Here is a 6,000-nt window from a genome sequence, read left to right as displayed (position 1 = left end):
GAGTCTCAAAACAATTTTCAATACGTGTTTTTTACTGATGGTCAATCAGGTTGGGGTACCTGGTTCCTAATCAGGCCTTTGAGACCCCTGCAATCAACCCTGATCTCCATCTCCTGATAATGTTTGCCAGGGAAAGACTTGGTCTAAGGGTTTATCCTCTCCTACCCTGACAGGGAACAGATATTCCTCCATGTGCCTTTCAATCACACACTGAAGACAACACATCAGGCAAATTAAAAAATAAAATAAAAACCCATCTTTCATTCTTGGCTTCCCAAAAGCAAAAGGGCCACAGTTAATTTCCCTTGGCAAGGAATTGCCAGTTTCTGAAGTCAAGTGTTCAGCTGCATACCCTTGCAGGGATATATATGATAACAACATTTTCTCAATGGCTGTCCAAAAAAAGAGACAACAAAACTCCCTGTTTGCTTCTGGAGCATGACCACGCAATGACTAGGACTTTTTTCCATGGTGGTTGCTTCTTCCGGGAATCCTTTCAAATGGGCTGAAGATAGAGACTGAACAAAGATCTATGCACAGATTTGCTATTGCTTGGAAATAGGATGCTTGAGGACATGATGCGCCTTCATCAGGGAAGACCTTTATTCTTTGCTAAATGACAAATAGTCACACCAGAGGCCATCTGGCCTAAAGACCATACTTTCTTGTCAGGGTTTATCCGGCACTTCAAGCCCTGAAGCTCCCAAAATATTAGCTCCAGTTAATGGTCTTGAACTACTTCATGGCACTTATGCCATGGGATTCCAGGGGCACTTATGCCTCTCTACCATTTCTTCCCTTGTAAAATGGAGGCATTTGCACACCCTGAGTGGTTGCAAAGACCTGCATTGACTGCAGACCATGGACTTGATAATGTTGTACTCGCTTTGTTTATTAGTAACTTTTAGTTTTTCCCTCTGAGGCTGAAGTATCCTTTGTTGGGCAAAGGGTTTCCCTAAGGCAGGAGGAGGGAGGTGGAGCAGTGTAGTCAATGTAATCTATGGGATTAATGGGGCTATGCCATTTCCCATCAGTGAAAAAGTTGGTCCTCTGTGCTAATAGCAATCCATGGGCAGTGCTCTGGAGCAGGGCACCCCAAACACGCTGTTAAAAAACAAATCTTTCAATTACTTACAAATGCTCAAGCAACTTTCTGTGCAGTGTTTTTTAGACGATTCACTGTACCTAACTTAAATTGCATTGCTTCACTTGGGGTGGGGGGGAGGGAAAAGCTACTTTAAGTAGTTATTTAATTACTGGCTATAGATACTGCAAAAATTTAACTGAAGTTGGAGTTCCAGTGAAATTTCTCAACATGGAAGTTAAACCTCTTTCTTAAGAGACATCAAGGTCTTCCAAAAACTCTTTCTTTTTTTCCCAAAGCCTAGTACGAATATAAAGTTTTCGCCTTGTAGTCTGGCTCTATTTTGTGAAGACAGCATTGAGCTCAGCGACCATGTCTTGTTGTGGGCATGCTTCCAGCTGTGCCTTCAGGAGGTGCTGTTGTTGTTAGTTCAGCTGCCTGGACAGCATTGTCCACAATTAGGCCAAACATCCCCTTGGCCTTTGGGACCTCATCAGCGTGTTGGACTGTTCATAGGTCAGGATCTGTCACATGAATGTTGAGGAGCAGAAAACGACTGATTCAGGAAAATCTAGTGCTTTCTTATCTTTTAGTGTGCTATCTCAGGCTGCTGCTGAAATCTTCATTTCTTGATGGAATATTTCAACAGCTTCTTCAGGATGCCAAGCAAGCAGAAAATCAAAGCATGCATTATTTATGTGAAGATACCAGTTCTCGATTTTTGTACATTTGCTTAGATCGAATCTTGACAGGATGTGGCTGTGAAGTTGTTCCACTGATTTCCAGCCAGTCTAATTGCCTAGAGGTCCCAGCCTGTGAAAACATATCATAGCATCAGCCAGGGTCCCTCCAGGAGTACTACCTCATGCTGTGGGTAAACCATCATTAGAGATAAAAAGTGGAAAACACAGACAAGTAGGAAGCAATAAAAAGAAGGAAGAACACACCAGCAGACTGTGTTAAAAATGTTGCAGCTTTCTGGCCCTGCTGTGAATCCTTCCCAGTCCATTCCATTGCAGAGGTAGGTGCCTCATGGGAGCCCATTCTCACCAGCCTCCTCTGCCAGGCTTTTTGGCAGCTCTCATCCATGGCTTTGTTTGATTGTAGGTATGTAAGTGTGCCTTGTGCACATCTGGGCTATAACTTGGAAGTATTTCCTAGACACATGTCCCAGGCTGCATCCAGTCCTGCTGAATGGCCCTGTGGTTGACCTTAACTGGTCGCCAGGTACCCACCAAGGTGCTCTGTTGCTCACCCTCCTCAGCAGGACAGGGGGAGAAAAACACAATGAAAAGCTTATGGGTCAAGATAAGGACAGGGAGATCACTTGCCAATTACCATTGCAGGGAAATCAGACTCAGCTTGGTGAAATTAGTTTAATTTATTGCCAATTAATTTCAGAGTAAGACAACAAGAAATAAGAACAAATCTAAAACCACCTTCCCCCCACCCCTCCCTTCTTCCTGGGCTCAACTTCACTCCTGACTCTGCCTCCCCTGACTGACTCTGTGCTCCCCTGAGCAGTAAAGGGGAACGGGGGTTGCAGTCAGTTCATAACAATTTGTTTCTGCTGCTCCTTCCTCCTCACATTTTTCCCCTGCTCCAGCACGAGATCCCCTGCACTACAGTGTGTAGCCCATGGGATACAGTCCTTCATGATCTTCTTCAACGTGGGTCCTTCTCACCGGCTGCAGTTCTTCACGAACTGCTACAGCATGGGTCTTTTCCACAGGATGCGGTCCTTCAAGAACAAACTGCTCCAGCGTGGGCCCCCAGTGGGGTTACAGGTCCTGACAGAAAACCTGCTCCAGCATGGGGTCTCCACAGGGTCACAGTTTCCTTCAGGGCACACCCACCCACCTGCTCTGGCATGGGGTCTGCCACGGACTGCATGTGGATATCTGCTCCACTGTGGTCTCCCATGGGCTGCAGGGGGACAACCTGCCTCACCACAGTCTTCTCCATGGGCTGCAGGGGAATCTCTTCTCCAGTGCCTGGAACATCTCCTCCTCCTCCTTCTTCACTGATCTTGGTGTCTGCAGAGTTGTTTCTCTCACATTTTCTCACTCCACTCTACCAGCTGCTGTTGTGCAGCATTTTTTATCCTTTCTTAAATATGTTATCACAGAGGTGCTACCAACATCGCTGAATGGCTCTGCTTTGGGGGCAGCTGTAATGGGCTCTGCCTGACATGGGGGCAGCTTCTGGTGTCTTCTCACAGAAGCCACCCCTGCAGCCTCTCCCCTACCAAAACCTTGCCATGTAAACCAAACACATACAATGTTATACAATGTGGTTATAACAGCCCACTTTGTTACATACTGTACGCACACCTTATGACAGTTCAAATTAGGACTGCTACAGTGCCTGCACAAGATGAGAGTGTGTCCATGGTGAAGCAACTGAAGTCCAGAGAGTGGCTGTGGGGATTTAAGGTTTGCTTAAAGGATTGGTAGCAAAGCAACATTTCTCACTATCCTCCACAGAAGTCATTGCAAATGACTACTCCCAGTGTCAAAAGCCAAGAAGGCATGAATGCTGCTCCATGTGAGGTCATTTTTAATTTGAAGTTAGAGATGGAGCATGGGCAATGTGCTAGTTTCTGTTTTGTTTTGGGTTTTTTTGTTTCATTTTGTTTTACCAATGTCTGTAGACAATACAGCCTGCTAGTCCAGATTTTCCAACATATTTGAACACCCAAGGATAGATAAAAGATATATAGCACTCACTGCGAAGCCTTTCAAATATGCATTTATATCTTTGGGTACCTTAACATAACTAATTATGATACCTAGCAGAAGCAGCATGGCTCAGCAGCAGCAAGTTGCGCTGAACCAGCAGCAGGCCACATGTGACTCAGCTATCAACAGCTGATACTCAGTCTCATGTAGAACTTAGCACCATATTGCTGCCCACTGCTGTATGAAAAACATGGGTCAGTATTATACTTTGAATTCCAGATGGAGCAGACCAGGGTTCCCGTCAGATTTCAAGCTGCAGATTTTACCTGCGTGTTTCACGAGTGAGCTGCAGCTTGAGGAGAATAATCACAGCTTCCTCAGTCAACCACAAGTCTTGATAAGTTTGAAGAAGCACCTTCTTTTATCTTTCTCATAATATAACATGCTGAATGATTATGACAATAAAGATCAGAGAATCATAGAATGGTTTAGGTTGGAAGGGGCCTTTAAAGATCATCTAGTCCAACCCTCTGCAGTGAGCAGGGATATCTTTAGCTGCATCAGGTTGCTCAGAGCCCCGTCCAACCTCACCTTGAATGTTTCCAGGGATGGGACATCTACCACCTCTCTGGGAAACCTGTTCCAGTGTTTCACCACCTTCACTACAAAAAATTTCTTCTTATATTTAGTTTAAATCTACCCTCTTTTAGTTTAAAACCATTAACCTTTGTCCTATTGCAACAGGCCCTGCCAAAAAATCTGTCCCCATCTTTCCTGTAGGCCCCCTTTAAGTACTGGAAGGCCGCAACAAGGTCTCCCTGGAGCCTTCCCTTCTCCAGGCTAAAAAGCCCCAACTCTCTCAGCCTTTCTTCGTAGGAGAGGTGATCCATCCCACTGACCATTTTTGTGGTCCCCCTCTGGACCCTCTCCAACAGGTCCATGTCTTTCCTGTGCTGAGGACACCAGAGGTGGATGCAGTATTCCAGCGGGGATATCACCAGAGTAGAGGGGCAGAATCACCTCCCTCAACTTGCTGGCCACACTTCTTTTGATGCAGCCCAGGATACAGTTGGCCTTCTGGGCTGTGAGTGCACATTGCTGGCTCATGTCCAGTTTTTCATTCTCCAGTACCCTTAAGCCCTCCTCAGCAGGACTACTCTCAATCCCTTCATCCCCCAGACCATACTGATATCAGAGGTTGCCCCGACCCAGGTGCGGGACCTTGCACTTGGCCTTGTTGAGCCTCATGAGGTTCACATGGGTCCACTTCTCGAGCTTGCCCAGGTCCCTCTGAATGGCATCTTGTCCCTCAGGCGTGTCAACCACACCACTCAGCTTGGTGTTGTCAGCAAACTTGCTGGGGGTGTGCTTGATCCTACCATCTATGTCATTGATGAAGATACACAATATATAATACTGGCCCCATTAAGTCCCTGAGAGTGAGCGGCGTTTGAGTGGTGGGGGTGGCTGAGTCCCAGGTAGCCGCTGCTCCTCTTAGCACTTTCCCTGGGTGCTCCCAGGAGAAGGGGACAGAAACAGTTTTCACTCCTCTGCAGGGAGGTGGAGGTGCTGAAGTCGGCATTGGCAGGGTAGCTTTTCACGTCCTCTTTTACAGCGGGATCATGCTTACTTACCACACCCAGGACAGAAGGGTCTGAGATTCCCCTCCAGATGCTGTGATGCCTGAGACAGAGAGTACAGACCAGTCTCACACCTATCTTGCCTAGGTTTGTTCTGTATTTCAGACCCTGGCATAAAGCAGCTTGGCTGCTCTGGCCCAGATCACCTCCAACAGTTCACAGGACCTGCAGACAGGGGAGTTGGTTTTTTGGTTTGTTTTTTTGTGTGTGTGTGTGTTGCATTAATTTTAAATTTCCTCAATCTCTGACATGTCAGGGAGGGAAGAAAGAAAATCTCATCACCTTTTTTCTCTAGAAAAGTAGTTTAAAGAGGAGACAACAGTATGTTCTAATTTTTTAACACGTCACTTATTAGGACTGATTTCTACAGACCCTGAGTGGCTTCTGGGAGGACACTGGGGTCCTCAGGAAGACAAGGCAGGCTGGCTCTCACTGCTGTGAGAGAACTAGTACCCCAGTACCAGCTCTTAGCACTCAGCCTTTTAATTTTGTGCTGCTACTGGGGGCAGCTGACATGAGAGTTTTTTCTTAGGTCTTCACTACACTTGCTATCTCACGAATAAGCCTGTGGCTGGGTGTTACTCAGACAGGTCAC

This window comes from Leptosomus discolor, chromosome 2, assembly GCF_034619465.1.
Source record: "Leptosomus discolor isolate bLepDis1 chromosome 2, bLepDis1.hap2, whole genome shotgun sequence".
Taxonomy (NCBI): Eukaryota; Metazoa; Chordata; class Aves; order Leptosomiformes; family Leptosomidae; genus Leptosomus; species Leptosomus discolor.
Note: the sequence above shows the minus strand (reverse complement) of the source record.